This window comes from Motacilla alba, chromosome 1A (genome assembly GCF_015832195.1).
Source record: "Motacilla alba alba isolate MOTALB_02 chromosome 1A, Motacilla_alba_V1.0_pri, whole genome shotgun sequence".
In the NCBI taxonomy this organism is placed as follows: Eukaryota; Metazoa; Chordata; class Aves; order Passeriformes; family Motacillidae; genus Motacilla; species Motacilla alba.
Window position 1 is genome coordinate 11,534,878 of NC_052031.1, and position 18,830 is coordinate 11,553,707.

The following is an 18,830-nucleotide window of genomic DNA, read 5'->3' on the forward strand; positions in this document are numbered from 1 at the left end:
AGTTTCAAAAGACAGTTATTCAGCTGGAGGAAACATTAATCTTTAAATATGAGGTGGTTCACTTTATATTCTGTAACAGATTATTTAGTGCTTTTCATATACTATAGCTCAAAGCGTTTTACTAAGAAATGAACTATGGTAGAGATGTGCCCTGAATGCAGAACTCTCCAGAACTACAGATACAAATGCATTAGAGTTATTTTTTGTGTCTGAATGCTTTCACTTGGATCTATATAAATGATGCATTGGGATGCATCCTCTGCAAAATAGATGTCTACTTTTATGGACTAACCAGAAAATGTGAATCCAGGAGTAATATTTGCAAAGAGGACAGGTATCTTCAAGATGAAAATTTTTGCCACCCCATGAAAACACAATTGAGTATGTGTGAAAAATGTAGGCAGAAACAACATTAGTAAATATGAAACATTATTCTACTTTTTGTTTTTTTCTTTCTTTTTTTTTTTTAAATTTAACCAACAGCTAGAATTCCACAAAATAAGAAGACACCAAATTTTGCCATGCATTGCAGAAGTGTGTGAGAGGAGACAGCTCTTCCCTGAAGATCTTGCACTCTGGATAGGCAGGACAGGAAAAAAATGGTGGAACTAAAAGATAAGAGTTGATGTCTGAAAGCAGATGAGTTACAGTAGTATCATAAATTAATGCTGAGCAGCTGCTGACCAATGCACATATTTTTAACCTCTTCAGTCATGAGGTCATAGTAATGAGCTTCATCATCCTTCACTGGAAAGGCAGGCCAGTCCTGGCAACTGGTGATACTTCCTTGGCTGCTCTGAAGTGACTTTGTTCACTACTGTGACTTGACCTTGTTTGGTCATTTGCCCACATCCTCAGTCACGTAGAGATTGACGTGGTTTGCACCTTCTTTGATATTTGAATCTTGCTATTCCTATTCCTCTTTCCAGTATATTGAACCCTCTTATTTTTCATGGAAATCCCCTGTTTCTTGCTGTTTTTATTAAAGCTTATGAGAAGATAAAGAGTCAAGATAGAGTTCAGAAAGTAAAGAGAATATTGTTATATTATATTATATCATATCATATCATATCATATTATATTTCTACTGTGCTTGCCTTAAGTCTCATCTTTCTGTAGCACAACAGTGTAAAGGCAGCACTCTAAGACTCTGGAAATAAGAAAGAAGAAAGGTGCCTTGAAAATTAGGTATTACAATCAATGTGTCTCCAGTCACATGGTACATTACAGCATTTCTTAATTGATACCTTGGGCAAAGTGAGTATTTCAGTGCTTCCCGCTCTTACTGGTTGTCACAGAAAGGAAGCAATCTAAAGGTTGTTTCAAAAAAAAAGAAAGAATGTTACATTGAAGTGACTACAGCTTCTTTTTTTCTTGCTCTCCCCATTTTTCCTGTTGTCTTTATTCAGAGGAGTTTGGATGATCACTGAAATCAAGTTATAATAATTTCCAGAACTAAAGTTTTTTCTTATTCTTGAAGAACAGAATCCCCATTTTTCTGTGTATCTCATGCTCATGTAAATGGTATTGTACAAAAAGCACAATTCAATTAATATAATAATTGGCCTGAATGACATCAGCAGCAGAAGAACACAAGAACATTGCCTTATGGAAGAAATGGATTATGGTCTAAGTAGCTCAATTTATAAGTTCTTTGCGTCCTGCTGCAGGTAACAGTCCAGTGCCTTATCCTTTGGGCTGGAATTTTCAAATATGGGTTATGAGTGGGCTTTTATTTTGTTTTGTTGTATTTTTTTCATCTGTGCAGAAAGGTTGCGTCTCCTTCAGGCCTTGGGCAAAGTTAATTTTTTTTTTGTGATTATTAGACTGTATCTAGTTCTTCAGTGCCTCTACTTATGACTCTGGAGTTATCTGGTTTAAAAAGGCATTAAACTCTTTGTTTCAATTAATCTTTTTATTCTAAGGAGTGGATAATCTATTTCAGTGAGCTATGAAACTTTGCCATAAATGCTTCAAGCACATTGAATAGAACAGACCCATTTCCTTCAAAATCTTCCTCTTTTATTCTGTGCCACCAAGGGAAGTCAGCTCTGATGCCCTACATGATCTTTGGGGCAGGTCATAAGAACAAACAGTTTTCTCTGTGGTTATGTTCTTCTGCTGTAGGGTTTAACAGTCTCTCTGTTCTTTGCTGTGAATTGGTTGATTCTTGCTACAAGCACGCCAGTACGTTATTATATTAAAATAAATAAATAAAATTGGTGGCCTGTAAACATCTTGATCTTGGGGTCTTGGTTCAATGTGAAACAATATTTTTTATGTAAGAAGACTGGCTATGGCTTAAGATACCAAGATCTGTGTTCTGACCCTCACTCTCTAACAGCTTCTTCACAGCCCCGAGCAAGTCACTTTAACTTTATTCTCTGAGAACTGTGGATGATAATGAATACTTCAATATCTCTCAGGGCACTGGAACACAAAACTTCTGCTGGCTAATCTGCAAGGAGAAGGTAGTATAGCAAAGAAAAGACACATTATTAGCCATAAGTTAAAACCAAATGCAATTAAAATATCAGTAAAATCATATGTGTTTCAGGGAAATGTACCCTCTGAGTAGCTAACAGAAAACAGCAGTTATTATATGCTGTCAGGAGTGGAGAATTAAAATGTCAAATATGCTCTGCTTTGCCACAGTTCTTGATGCACTTGTTGTGTGCTCCAGCCCTCAGATTGCTTTTGTGTCCCACTCTGAACTGGGAGTGTCTGGCTCATGCTGCAGAGCCCAGCCAGAGCACACGCCAGGGCTCCAGCTGTGCCCTCACCTGTGCCAGAGTGAGGTGGGAGTCACTTCCCATGAGAAAGTCACATGTAGTGCAGAAATAGTGACTACCTCCCCAGTTTAAGCTCTTCCAGAGCTTAGTACAATTTCTCTCTTTAAAACCACTGAAGAGGTCTCAAATACCTTAGGATTGGAGCTATATTAATTCAGCATTCTTTTGCCCTAAGGATCCTGGAGGGTGGGGGATTCTGTGGTATATTGTGTGTAGAAAGCCCAGGGTAGGATTCTTTGCTGCTAACTGCTAAGTTTAAGCTCTCAGTCTCTCTGTGGAACAATTTCACTCATGTTCTTGTGGTGCATCTAATATATTAGTTGCCAGAGAAATAAAATCATCTGACTCTCCTCATGCATGACTTTTATTGTTGTTAATATTAAAAGTTTCCTAGCAGAGACAAAACTGCTGTCAGGAGTGGCATGGTGGGAGGGACAATGCTTTCCAGCTGTGCCTGGAAGTTGTATAATTGATAAATTGATAAATACCATGGCAGGTATGTAGAACTTAGGAGCGGTAGCAAATGGGAAAATATGAAAGCTCATTTACTTGAAACACATGAATATTGTAACCAAAAGAGTAAGACCCTGCTTGTCACTACCTCTACATGACAGTTTGTGACACAAAACAGCAGGGCAATATTCCAGTACTTGGTGTGCTGATTACAGCTCAGGGAAATAAATTTCTATTGCTTTGCAACTTGTCAAATAGCTCTGTAAAATGTGGAACTAATCTAATAGGTTATTTTTCTAGCTGATGATGTGGCACAATTGTAAAAATATGTACATTTATATAAATAAGTCCTTTGTCGCCTTGGAAGAATATCTATACAGGTGAAATCCTTATTTCTCTGGTTATGCTCTGGTTTGGTGAAAAACTGTTTTCATGTACGGGGCAGCAATCAGATCTTAAAGTACATAAGCAATCTCGTGTACCTGACTAACATTTAAAGCTGTCTTACAGAATCTGTTTCTTGCTTTGCTCTTAGCCATTTGAACTTTCCTGTTGTCAGGAAAATCTATAAAAAATGACAAGGGGATTCTGGTTTATTCACAAGTGAACTTTGAGCTCTTCTGAGACAGCGGTCACAAGCAAAACCTAAACATTTCAGAATTGTTATTATTAATATTATTGTTATTATTAATTCAGAAAGAACCAATGTCTGATGGTTTAGTGCACTTGATGTTCAACTCATCCAGCTAGATTTTAAAAACAAATACCTGTTCCTGCAGTACTGCAAACATTATCCTCAAGTAACTGGTTTCTGGAGTGGGAGATAGGGTGTTTCTCAAGATTCATACTTATTTACCTAGCAGTGTGTTTTGGACAGGAAACTGAGTAAAACAGATTTAGCTGCTGTTTGGTAGTAGTCTGTACACAAACATGTCCAAGGTCTTTAGCTATTAAGACTGTAAAAGTCTTTCTGCAGGAAATAAGCCTCATTAGAAAGTCATGGCTTCACCTTTGAATCCCAGCAAGATGTTTTTCTTTAGTCAGTACAATACTGTTGTCTGAGTAAAGTGTTGCTTGTTTTGTGTTTATCTACATATGTTTCTAATGAATTAGCTGTATTTCTGTATAATTTCAATTTTCTGTACTTTTTGGAGAGGACTTAGAATGGCTATTTTTAATATTTTCTTGGCATTTATCTCCTGGGGTAAGTATCAGCCAAGGTATGGTCTGGACAACATGTATCCTGTGAATGCCTAAATGACTATTGCATTGAGGTTTTAGGTAAAATTCAACCCTTTATTATATATTTCTAAAAAATTACTTTCAAACTGAATTTGACATATCCTTCAATTCTCAGTAGTTTATGAGGTGACATCCAGAATGGAATAAATTCAGAGACCTCAGGTACTAGCCTACAAAAAAATTGCTTTCCTGATTCCACGGTATGCTTTTTAGAAGCTTTATGAAAATGGTTTTATTTTTCTTTCAGGACTCTCTTTTGGTATTTGGAACTTCTTTTATTTGGAACTTCTAAATGTTCATCTGCTATAATATTAGTAAGTGACTTCCTATTTAGAAACTATATACAAGATTCACAAAAGTGCAAATAATTTGTATTAAGAAGGCTGTACCTTTCACTGTAGGTATCTGAAGGTGCTGTTCAAATGGATAAAAATAAAAGCAGTTTCTTAGGCATATTATGTTTTATTTAATATTTTTCAACATCTCTAAGGCAGCACGGTTATGTTTAAACCAAAATTTAAGACTAAAATCTCGTATTCACATATAATAATTGTAGGGTGCAGAATAAACCATATGCGGTGCATGCAAAATGGTTGGGTCTGAACAGTAAAGGTAACAGTTTTGCTATTTGATTCCTGACATCTTTAAATATGAAAATAAATATATAATTCTTCTTGGGAAGAAAAAAGCAGCAGGGGCTGGTTCGACTGCTGCACACCTGTCAAGCTTTCTGCTGGAAGAGTTGGCAGGCTCCACCAAAGCTCAGAGAGGATATCTAGGGGATTATGGATCCCCTTTGTTGGCAGATGTTACCTGATAACCCCTGTTACCAGCGCCAGCTCAAGAGGCTGTGCAGGTCTTTACCAGCCAATTTGCCAAAGCACTAAGAAAGGGCAAAATTTACCTGCAATTGTCCTGAGAAAGCGGGTCCAGTCCAGAGAACCTCAGGCTAAAGCCAGTTATTCTCATGGACAAAAATTTAATCATGTGTAATGCAGGGAGTTTGTTGTATAGATACTCCTTTTAGTTTTTGCAGTATTCTTTAATATCAGATATGACAACTTTGCTTTTTCTCTTCTGTGTTTCTGAGTGCATATAAAACCTCCAATATAAATATATGTGGAAACAAAAATGTCAAAATAATGGAGCTTAACAGAGCTACAGGGATAGCCAAGGTCTCCTCTCTTAAAAAGATATATTTTGAATTGTCTTTATTTCTGTGTCACAAAGGTTCATATCCTCCAAAGTGTATTATTGAAAGTTTTTATGACCATTCTCAGACAATTTATACCAAATAAGTCTGATGGAAAAAGAAATTATTGAGCAAGACAGAATACTATGTAACTATGATAAGCAATACTTCATGTCCTTGCTAATTAAGAAATGGAGCAAGAAAATATTTCACTCATTTTTCTATAGTAATGAGTTTCTAATTTTTATTGAAAAAAATACTTTACTAAATTACAGAAAACTAGTCCACTTTTTTATCCCTCTGAAATATTTTACTAAAACCCTATCATTTCTTTAAAAGTAAAATAAATTGTAAAACAATTTGATAGTTACATTGTCACAATCACATTATCAGAAATATGTTTAGAATAGGTAATGTGATAATAATAAAAGTTATTGTGCCTCTTTACAAAGGCAAAAAGAGTTGGTAATAATAAGCATGTAAAAAAGGTATGCTTAGGAAAATAAAAACTAAAATAATAATGCTTTTAGGAAGCAATTCTCATAGGGAAAAGTGTCAAGAAGACAGATTGCTTTTCTTTTCTTTTTTTTTTTTTTTAGAAAGACAAATAATAGAAATGTATATTGGAGTTGAATAAATAATATGAAAAATAACGTATTGATCTTCAGAATTTTTGATCATAATTACTTTGGTTTTTTTTTAAGACTGTGAACATGTCCACATCAAGGCTTGTCCTAATCTCTACTTGTTAGAAATAGATATTGATCAAGTGTTACTGCACATGGGTATGATATGGTCTTCTTGCACCTGTTTCTGAGACGTCTTACTGTTACAAGATACAGAGACAACTAACAATTTGTGTAGAAGCAGACTTGAATTTCCTTCTGATTATGGTGAGCTCCAATCAGTCAGTGGCTCACTGCTCTCTCCAAACCAATCAATCTGTGAGCACTTTCAGTAGCTATAATTTTGCATCCCCCATTCATGAAAATAAATCTGTTCAGTTGGATAATCTTAGTTTCAGTCTTTCTGATTCTCCAAAGAACTAATCTTGTTGTCCAAGTGATCCCTTTAGAAATGAGCTGAATATTTTTTTATTGTTTAGTAGCTCAGTACAATGCATTTGAAATGCAGCCATGGTCATGAGTATCTTGAAGACTTCATTACTCTTCATGCTAATTTCCTCAGCAACAGGATCAGTGGATATTCTGGTTTTAACTTGCATTGTAAAATGTCTTATGGGCTTTGTATTATAGCAGGAAATAATATTAGAAACTATCCTGGCAAAGGAGGTAAACACTGGAAGTCCACCTATTGCCTACTCAACAGACCTGCACAGAAAACTGATTTTTGAGGTTCCTGCCCCTGGAGACTCGTGGCTTGTTTGCTCACACCTACACGCAGTTGTTTCTGAAGTGCATCCGCTCCCCACTATGTCAGTGGAAACAGAGGAGGGCCATTCCAGATGGAAATTCCTCTTTCTGATTTCCCTGAGGAAGTTCCCATTTCTTTTGTTGTGTGTAGAGGCAGTTTATGGTAATTATGGTGTAATTATGTTCACCTAATTTTAGATCTCTGCAGGCAGTTGTAGAGTCTGGCTGGTGTGGCATGTACTAAAGCAGCTGCTTTAGGGTGAGATGAATCATGTCTAAAAGTGCTCATTCCTCCCCATTTACTGTAAGGGAAGGCTGTGTAACTACCTCTTAACTAAATGTCTCAGTTTTCTGTGTAGGAAAATAATTAGGCCATCATCATTTTCTGTGATGAAGGATGTACTCTAAATTCTTCTCATAAGGGCTGTTCCACTTGGCCTAAACAATTCAGATCCATCAACTGAAAAAAAAAAAAAGAATGTTAATGAACATTAACATGGAAAAAACAGAAGGAAAATTTGATTGTCAGAGTTAATTAGCCATACCACCAAGGAACACTAGTCCTGGTTTCAGGAAGTGCTGAGCAAAAAGGTACAACAAGGACTGGAAGTCAGAACTACCATCACAGATAAATGCCGTAAAACTAAGCCTTGTGCTGAATGTGTCTCTTTCTCAGCAAATATTTATGCAACGTAGAAATTAGGAATTATTTGAAGTTGCCTGTAGGGCCCCTGGTATACCTTACCTGGACTGTGCTTGGCAAACTGTGCTTGTTGGGCTGAGCCTAAACGGGTTTGAGTCACCTTCTGCAGAGGAAGGATTTGAATGCAGGTGTCCTCACGCATTTCTGAGCATATTCCTTAAAAGCTGAAAGGCAGAGAAAAACCACTGGGGAAACAACCACCATTCATTCCCTTCAGCAGTGTTTTGAAGGACAGTACTCATTTCCCTCTGACTTCTGAAGGACCTGGCTCATGCTCCTACCTGCAAACGTTGCACCAGGTGCCACGCTGCCTGGGTGAGGTTCCTGCATGTTGCAGAGCACAGACTGGTTTTGAGGTAGGGGTTTCCTATTCCTTATTTTATGGAATTTTACAAGCAGCAGATCTGTTTTAACCACCTTTTATTTTGTGCAATCCAGCTCTTCTCAGCATTTCCATGAGCCTCTCTCAGTACTGGGGATTCTGCCTGGGAAATGGGAAAAATCTCTGTGTTGCTTAGTTCCTTTAGTGCTGAACCTTGCTAGCCCTCTTCCTACATGACCAGACCTCTTGAGCCATAAAGACATGCCTTCTGTCAGCTCACAGAAGCATTTCAGTCTCAACTGAAAGTCTGAAGGTTATTAAAATAAAGGGAAAAGTATTTTTCCCAAGTTTTCCCAATTATATATTTCCCAAGTATTTTTGCATATGTGCAAATTACTTTTTCACAGAGCAAAAGACAGCTCCAAATGTGTTTCTTCCTTATATTCTTTTCATTACATAGCAGATCTCCCTGTGTGAGATCTGCTTCATCTTTACCCTCAAAGTAAATGATAGAGGACACTGTATTCTATGAAATAGTGCTCGTGCTAGAGCTATAAAAACATTAAAAAATAAATAAGTAAACCCAGACCCTTCCAATGCACCGATGCACTTAACAAAAAAAGTAACATAGTTTTAGTCTGTTCAGTCTAGAATGTGCTTGATCTACAATTATATAGAACTTTTCATTTTGAGCAATGTGTATGTGGTCTGTAAAGAGACAATGAGTTGCTGTGCCACCTTCAAACAAGCCATGAGACATAGAACAGTGAGAGACTAGGAATCACCTGACCAAAACCAAACTTTTCCAGACACTGGAATTAATTCGTTGTTACTTGATGATTTTTGCTCTTTGTTTAATCTGAATGAACGGACTAATAAAGTAGCACATCAATATTAAATGCTGCCACTGTGCTTTTTTAATTGCCAGTTAGCCATGTGAATGAGTGTACTTTCATAAGCAGACATTACCATTGAATTTTTTAATGCTAAAGTTTATCATAATAAAAATATGCATGCTATCGTCACACAGATGTTAAATTAGATACTTTCATTTATTGGTGGGATGAATCAAACAGTAAGGAAATACAGAAAGAATCAAGGATAACACTGATGAAGATAAAAATGATGAAGATAAAAAATTCAGATGCTTTAGTAATTGAATAACAACAATTTTAAATTATATTTTTTAAAAATAGCAAGCTTCTTTTTTTTAAGAATTCTCCCCCTGAATTTTTTGTATTTACAAAAGGAATTGCAGTCTGCCATACTTCATGTGTAAAGTATGCAATTATAAATTAATATGCAGCTATGAAATTTAGGTACACATAAAACCAGGTAATATCTAATGCTGTCTTTATTTCACTTTCCTTTGAAACATCTAGATTAGCTACAGCCACGTGGACTAAATGAACTTGAACTCCAACAACAAGCCCATTTTTCTATGCCTGGAAATAATTATTTTAATTTTTTAATTACTATTTTTCCCATTAATAAGCTTTGATAATGCATGCACCATCAGAAAAAAAAAAATCATTCTTTAGAGTGCTTGTTGAAGCTTCTATATATTTCCTATATAACCCAAATTAAAAAAAGGAAAATAAATGAGTTCTGTCTAGCAGCATTTGTAGTTTGTGATCATTTACTGGTTTTCTCAGAAATCATTGTAATTATGGTGTCATTTGTAACAGAACACAGGAAAATATCTCTTCATTAGCTGGCACTTACTTCAGGCTGCACAGACCCTTGTAAATGTAGTTTACAATGAACCACCCATGAAGCCTCATATTTTGTTAGCAAGTGTTATGAGGCTGTACAGAAAAAAACCCCAAACAATCTTTCTTAGGTGTTTTGGGACGTGTCAGGGTAAACATTTGGGTATTTGTAACACAGACTATGTAACTTCCTGAGCCACATTGAATGACACAATTGGCTGTCCAGTGAGTTAAAATTATATTCATTTTTATTGCCTTTTGAAAAAGGGCTTTACAAAGACTCATTCTGCACTGAACAAAAGTGACTGGTTTTTACACTAAACATATTTTATTCAAATGGAAATTTAGAATATGAAAGTTGATAAAACTTAACTCTAAATAATGTGTGTATAGTTAAGACCTGAACATTTGCTGTGTGGAAGTTTTTTTCTCTCTCTAAAGAACAGTGATAAAATGTTGGCCTGTGACTTGGGTTAGAGGACACATGAGTCACCAACATGCCATGAGAATATCCAGTTGTCAAATCAAATTTATCATTTGCGTTAGCAGACTTGTTTAAGTAGAAATAATTATTTCACATTGGACTTTAGACAATTAGGTCAAAATTAATTTAAAAATGGAGAAAAAATAAACTGCCATTCTACACAGTGCTCGCACTACTCCAGGTTTTACCTCAAACTTCTGTCTTGGTTAGAGAAATCACTGTTTTCTAAAAGAATTTGAGTGAAGAAGAAATTACTAGATTTGTAGGCAAACAAGTAGATTGAGAATATGTGTAACATGCAAAATATAAATATTCTTGTAATGAATCATTAGAGTTTATTCACTTACATAAATGCACAGACATCTCAGTTTAGGTGAACCCATCGCAAGCAGAATTATAACTCTACTAGTGTTTGAACATTTCTAAACGAGGATGTTCTCTTTTCCAGGGAAAGAATGCCTCTCCAAACTGTTTCTTGCAATTTCTAAGTAGCTGAGATAAAATATCTTCTAGATTTTGCTGTTCTTATGATTCCTGAAACCAAGGCTGTAAGTAAAAACTGGAAAAACCAAACCACAAAGACAACACACCACAAAAACAAAGAGGTACAACCAAAACCCAACAACAAACAGAAAAACAGTAAAATAGACTAAACACACTGTTTTGCAATGGAACAATTGAAACTGGTGTGTGGAATAACTGTTTCTTCACCACTGAGATGTGGTTGTTCCCAGTGTAGATCCCAGTAGAGTTTCTAGGAGGACAGCAAAGACCTGTTCCTCTGGGTCAGACCTTTTCATGCCCAAATTTTCCTTTTCTCATTGACTTTGTGCCCACACAGGGCACCTGTGGCAGCCAATGCTCTGCAGCAAGACCTGTGAGCATGGCAGTGGCTGGAAGAAAGGCAGCAACGAGTTTGTCTTTGCAGCATCCATCCAGTTTATTAGCCCTAATAAAGAGTCTTTAGCATCCACTCTTACAGCCCCCTTGGAAGCCTTTTGACTCAGGTAGAGATAAAACTGAAACCATCTCCTTAGGAGAGCTAAAGGACTGCTATGCAGAGCTATGAATGAACTGCTTAGCCAACACCAGCTTTTAGCTTCTCTGAGCAGCTGCTGAGATCTTCAGTAATTACACAGCTCTACAAAAGACTGCAGTTTCCATGTGCTGTGTGGGGGAGTCTGTATTCAGTTCATTTACCCTAACAGCTATTCCACAGCTGAGATAGGAAGTTATCCCTTGTCTTTTTGTCTCTGTTTAACATATAATTATGGTTTCTTAATTGCATTTTAATACCATCTGATTTTTAATTCTACATGTGGCCTCTAGGTACACTTTAATTCATGCACAAGAAGAATGTATTTTTTTATTTTAACATTTTTGCAAATAGGTAATTTTGTTTGCTTTTTAGTTACAAAATGTATTTTAAATTATGTTAAAAAGCACAATATACTGCTACCAAAACAATTTACAGAAAGTTTCTTAAATTTGAAAAAAAAAATTTGTAAGAGCCAATCCTCACTTGATATCTTGTGAAAATGTCTGGGAAAAGAAAGCCTCTTCTTGCAGGCATTGTGCTGTACTGCCCGGTTATGTTACTAATTTGAGACTAGCCCACAGTACCTATATTGAGTTTTTATTTTTGAAATGTGCATTACCCATATTTTCCAATTGCTATTACCTACCCATGCAGCATCTGTGCAGTTTGGTTGACTTTAGTGGAATTATTTTTGATAAAAGGTGGACTGTCCTGGGTGCAAACATGTGTGAACACATGGCTCTTTGTGCTGGAATTCAAATGACACTTTTCCAGCTCTGCAAAAACCTTAGGAAATATAATATTGTCAATAGAATATCTTCTGGTAGGAGTGAGGAATACTTTTAAGAGGATCTTCCTTCCAGTAAAAATGACTGGTAGAAATCTGGGCAAGCAGGAAGCTTGCTGCTTCTTAGTAATGACGGGATGATGGTGAGGAATGTCTGTTGCTTGGTATGGGGAGGCAATTAATTGTGTAAATGCAACCCTGTAATAAAATTAGCCTTTTGGTAATGTGTTGGGGACAAAGCAAGAAAGGAAAGTCACTCATAAACAGATGATTGAAGTAGAAGGTCTTACAGATACAACATCAAAAGTTACTGAAAAATCTCAGTAGGTCTGTCTTCCTTTTGCAAGACCAAGCTTCATTAGATTTTTTTATTTTCAAATTCATGAAAGGCTTTGAGTAGTTGCAGGTTGAGAGCAGTAATGTTCACATTTTAGGCCCATGATCCCAAGAGGATTGAGAAACCAAATTGTGTAAAAAGAATGTGTAAGAAGGAAGTGTGGGAAGGAAGAACTACTTCAGGTGGTCATTATTTTAATCTGTAAAAGGTGAAGGATGAAGGTGTGGATTCGGCACACCTGAGTAAGGGGTTTTTATCCTCATCTAATTTCTAGATTTAGATGTAGTTTGGTCAGGTCTGGACTTGGGGTCTTGCTTTGGACTTGGGGTCCTCTGCTCAGCCATGGCCACACTTGTCATTGGACAAACATACATGCCTGAGGAATTTTCAAACCATGAAGCCAGGAATCTCATTTGGGTTTTTTTGGACCTAAAGTACAACAGACTGAGGTATGTTACATCTTTTTCTTGTATTGGGCTCAAAGCACATCAGCTGCAGTTACTAAGAGAGCAAGGATCTGTCCGTGGTTCAGCGTAGTCGTTTGTAGTGTGAGGTGGTGGTATGTTCTCCTGGTAGCACCAGCTAGAAAAAGGGACACCAGGAGAAGGGTCAAGTGATGTTAGCATGAATCAGTCAGAAGTGGAATTGATATGTTCCAGTTCCATTCACAGGACTCTGTTTTATGCATAAATGCATAGTCTCATATTTCTGTCTGGTTTTGGAAATTCTTTGCAAGTAGTCACCTTTTTTTTAACAGTTTAAGGAAGTTACCAGTGTTTTGTGCTTGTGCCTAAAAATTAAGTTTGTTGTTTTGTTTTTTTTTTTTTTTTGTAAGGCATTCAGCTGAAAATGCTTCCTGTGTTAAGTACTTGCTGAAAGAAAGGATTAGAATGTAGTTAAGCATTGGACAGGTCATGCTGCGCACCCATAAAATATAAAGGATATAAATAAATAAGCTAATGAAAGGATATAGCTATTGTGGGTGTTTGACTGTTTAGAAAGTAGAAAGCTACAAATCAAGCAAGGATTTTAGTAAATCTTCAACAGGTTTTCTGTGTGCTGATATGTACGGTAATCTGAATAAGTCTTCCTCTTGCAGCAGGCCATGAACTGAAGTTGTTCCTTTTAATTCAAACTGGATCATCTAACTCACCATACTCCTGCCAGGAGCACACTGCAATAATCACAGAACCATAGAATGGTTCGGGTTGGAAGGGAAATTAAATATCATCTCATTCCAATCCCCCTGCCATGGGTAGGGACACTTTTCACTTGACCAGTTTGCTCAAAGCCCAATCCAGCCTGGCCTTGACCACTCCCTAGGCATGAGGAGTCCACAACTTCTCTGGGCAGCCTGTTCCCAGTGCCTCACCACTCTCACAGGGAAGAATTTCTTCCTTGTCTCTAATCTCCATCCATCCTCTTCCCTGAGCCTTCTCTCCTCCAGGCTGAACAGCCCCAGGTCTCTGAGCCTGTTTTCAAAGCCCAGCCCTTGGATCATCCTCCACTGGGCTCGTTTCAGCAGGTCCGTGTCCTCCTTGTGCTGGAGGCCCTGAGCCACATGCAACCCTGAAAATAGTTTTGCAATAAAGAGCTGTGGTTGAGTCATACATGGGTCACTACAGAAACACTTTTAGAAAATGTTACCAGCTAATGGTAGCAGTGCAGAACACCTTGATTTGAAAGTAATTCTTTCTGCCAGAAACTTCAGTAGAAAAAAATCGGGGTTTAAGATTTGAAGAAGCGGTTAGAAGTTAAGGAACTGGAGAGATTACTTACTAGGACTCATACATATTTTATTTGGTTTAATACCTCACTTTTCACCCCACCAAAACAGCTTCTAATGGATACTCAAGTCTCTAGAGACGATTTTTAACATTATTTTTTGATAGAATAAAGTGCATCCATATGTCTGCTTTATTGAATGTTCCTAATGCTCTCTGGAAAATAGCACTTCTGTTGACAGCAATGCTTTTTTGCCTTATGGGTTGTGGGTTTTTTTTCAGTTAAACTTCTTGGAAGACAGTCCATACAGATTTAGCCTTAAATTCTGATTCTGGTTGCACTGCTATACAATGTGCAGATTTGACATTTCAATAAAAGCCTGAAAAGAATGAATGAAAAGATCCCAGCTTCTATGTCACTTAAACAATGTTGTGTCATTAGTCAGATAAGGAATCAAAGTGATATTCTTAGTACAATACAAGAAAAACTTTATAAGCTTATTCACTTCCCATGTGGTATTGTAAAGTAAAGCTTGATGGATACTTTAGCAAATTTTAGTTGATAGTTTGGCTAGGAAGTTAACTGTCCCAGCATGAAATCTAATCAAGAATTATGCCAAAATGTTTGGGGTGGAGGGAAATGCATGGGAAGGGGTGACAAGGCTGTAGGTGGAAAGTTTGCAAGTGGACTGCAGGCAGTCTTATGAGACACTGTTCTAAATGCTAGTGTCCTGTTTTCCTGCATCAGTCTAGGATAATTTTTTTCCTCTTTCTCCTTTATGATTCTACTTCTCTTTTACCCTTTCTAAAGTCATGTCCACATTGTTAGCCACTGTATTAACTGCCAAGGGAGACCAAATGACTGTTTCAGACTGGATATCTGATTCTTAGACAGCTGAAGCTGAATCATATTTGTTTAATGGTATTATTTAATTTATCCCTGGTAAGTGAGGAATGGAAAATGAGTGGAGCTGTGAGAGTCATGAATCTTTCAGCTTCAGTGGTTTGGGTGCTTTCAACTTTAATTTTCTTGTTCCAGTATCTGTAGAATTAATTCCCTGACAATTCAAAACAGCATCAGGGAGGCCTTTAGGAAATTAAAATCTGAAAGCAAATGAAAGCAAGTAGTGCGTGGTGGTGAAAATGGATGAGGAGTAAGGACCTCTGTAAGAATTGTGAATAGCCCAGGTGGTGCCCCAGGGTACCTGAGGGCGGCCAGGCATAGCCAGTTCTCTCCCTCTGTGGCCTCTTTGGAGTTTGCAGGATCAGAAGATCAGACACAGGTATTTTCTTTTGTGGGGAAAAAAATTTGCCTTTGGTTTTGCAAGCAACCTAAAGGGATTTTGAAGAGAGTCTGAAATTTATACCATTGCAGATACTAGACGTGTAGAGTTCTGCTTCATAGTATTAATAGAGAAGTGAAAGACAAGAAGTATTGGAAGTGGGGACAAAAGCAAATGACTAAGAAGTTAAATATAAAGAATTTGACTTAGTGGCATTCCTTTCCTCTGTCACTGTAACTGCCTTGTTTTATAAGTACAGTATTTTTATTCAGGATTATGCAGTATAAAGCTACAATGCAGCCTTACGTTGGGAGAAAAGAGTACAGGAAGAATCAAATCAATTGATGAGAATAAGTGCTAACATATTACCTCTGCTTTCATGCAGTTGAATCTACGAGTTTGTTAAGCAATTTTTTCCTTGAAAACCAAGGGTCATATTTCTGTGATTATGGAAAAAATCCTATTGGAAGAAATCCCGAGCATTTTGCAAGACTCATCAACACATTTTTAAAAGTCCTTTTCTAACAGTGCAACAATTTGATTTTTGTGAAAGTATAGCATGCTGTGGCTAAAACCTACTGATGTGAAAACACCACTGAGGTATTTTTCTGCAAAGATGTTTATGTGCAAATGGCAAGTGGTGAAGCACAGCAGCAGATTAGCTGTGAAATTTGATCTTACTCATTTTCTGTAGGTATGTACAATTAGAGTTTCCAAACACAGTAAATTTAGCAGTTGCCTGATCCAGAATGCAGGTTCATCAATATGCTGGTTTTACAAATGTATTTCAAATGGTGGTTTCAAAGGCACAGGCTACTGAATGTTCTTCTAAGACAGCACCTCAGTAGGCATGTATTATCCAGCCTGGGAGATGTGTATCTCAACTGATTCCAGTCTATGAACAGGAGGACAGCAGTATTCTGATTGAACTTTGGCACATAAAATCCAAGTAGGCTTCTTGACCACCTCATAAACAATGCAAAGAAAACAAGTCTTTATTTTAAATGTGTATATACTTTACCAGATACTTCAGCTTTCTGGAGCATCTAACATTTTTAACATAGCCTAAATATAGAATAAAGAGCTCCATTGGGCTTTTTATAGACTTTTATCACCTCTTAGATGTTCGTTCTTCAAGGAAAAAGTCAATCCTATTACTGTGAGGTAAGAGAAGTTCCACCACTTCTCAGGTCCTCTCTTCCACCTGTAATGCACTCGACAGCAGCTGAGCTGGTGTCTGTAAGGAATCTGCTCCAGGAAGCCCTGGTTTAACAATCGTTTTCAAAATCTGATGCCAGCTGCAGCGCCACAATATGTGAAATTCTACTTTTCAGAAGAAACCAGGTGCACATTTCACTGATACTCTGTATCTTTTAATGAAATATTGTGCAAAAGAATGCTTTATTCCAAGAAAAGCATCTTCCAAAATAACTTTTGAAGGAATATATGACCTTGGAATAAATTGGCAAGTGTTACCAAATAAAAGCACTCTTTATACACAAACTTAAATTTCTTTTAAAATAAAGCTTGTTATATTTTTAATTAGTTAAAGCAAAGAAGCCATATTTACTCTTTCCTTCTTGAGACTTTTAAATGCAACAGCTGGAAATGAACTTTGATTCTTCCTTTCTTAGGCATGCCAGTGCTGGAAACAAACAAATAAAAATTCCTTGTGAAGAAACAGGCTCAAAAAGTCCTAAAACATCTGTCTCTCTTACAAGCTTTTTCTAAGGGAATGACAGTTTGTATTTATTGGAGAAAGGACCTGTCAAAATGCTTGTCTTTTAAATGCAGGCAATTATTTTTGTCTAAGAGTATTCTGTGTTGTGTCCAGTTTGGGATGTAAATATTAATATACCAATTGCAAAGGGTTGAACCTGGATTATGGAGGTCAGGGCAAAAATTGATTCATTTTGCACTGAAACTTCAAGAGGGCGGAGGAAGGCATCTTGAGGCCTTGAGTGATGAAAAATTTTAACCACAGTGCTTACAACCAAGGCAAGCTTACACAGCTATGCAAAAAAGGAGTATCATGAATTTTCCATGTCATGTTTTGCCATAGGAATCAGCTCAGAGAAGTGGCATTTCAGTTGGGCAGGTCAGCAGGCTTTCAGAGGCAGGAAGACATCAGCACACCTGTTTATCCTAGAAGAGCTTGGTTATGAAAAATGTCTTAGCTAGAGAAAAGATGTGAGTGATGTACCATACCCATCATTACAGAAATGTGCCATAGCATAGGGCATGATCCAGGAAAAGCAGAGAGAGGTTATTGTTACACAAAAGAGTAACAATAAGTAAACTAAGAGAATTTGAGAGAAAACTAAGGATTATCATGTTGGGTAATCAATGATCTGCTCCATGGACACTGACTGCTATACCTTCCATTTTTGAGGGACTTATATCTACAGGAAAATAAATGTGAAAATGAAATAATACTTCATTTGAAAAATCATGTTAAGTAGAAGGACTAATATAATCCTGTCCAGCAAAATGGTGCCCTTTCTTCTGTGGTGTGCCAAAAGGAGTTTGGAAATTTCAACATCCATCTTGTGTTCATCAGAATAATTTTCTCATTATTTTGTCCTGCTCATCAGCAATACATATTTTCCTCTGTCAGTGCAGCAGCTATTTAGCCACCAACAGAGTGCTTTGGGGAGAGGGAGGGGCAAGAAACCTAGCTGCAATAACATTTGCCTTAGCTAAAGGAGTGGTGTAAAGAACATCCCTTGAGTGCAAGAAGAATGTTAATGTCAGAGGATTAAGCCTTCAGAAGCACTGAAATGCCAGTTGATATGGCATTATTAACTATTAAATAGTGTTAACTGGCCCTTGTGCACAGGTATCTCCTGGTATTCGTTAATGCTATATTTGCTTACAGTTCATCACTCAATATTCTATAACATCACATATTTTTCATCTGCAGCATCAGACCTGTCTCTGTTATTAAACGTGGGCAAAACAAGAATAATTGTTAATAATAAAAATGAGATAATTTTCTATTGGCCTTTCCATATGTGTACAACTGAACGTCATACTTTAAGTATTTTTATTCTCATTTTAAATTTGTTCAAATTTAGATATCTCTAGTAGATACTAGATAAAAAAAAAAGATAGGGATGGAAACTCAGCACATCTAATTTTTTTTTTCTCATCAAATTGCAATTTCTAGTTTTCCTAAATTTCAAATATTCAAGAAAATGTTTTTTTCAATAATAACAATAAATGTGAATCTACCACAGCATCTTTGAGCTGTAAAATTCAGAGTTTCTTTTGCGTCATAAGCCACTTCACCATTTAGGGATAGCAGTACCTGTAAACTTTAGGCGAGTAGGTGAAAATTATGAAACTATGTGAGTAAATGAAAATTAGCATTTTTAGAGATATTTT

The 18,830-nt window shown here is 36.8% G+C and overlaps 1 protein-coding gene across 11 annotated transcripts in view; it reads left to right on the forward strand.

Annotated features, from left to right (window-relative positions):
• MAGI2 (membrane associated guanylate kinase, WW and PDZ domain containing 2) overlaps positions 1 to 18,830 on the forward strand; it is a 695,213-nt gene that overhangs the window by 174,359 nt on the left and 502,024 nt on the right. The window lies entirely within an intron of this gene.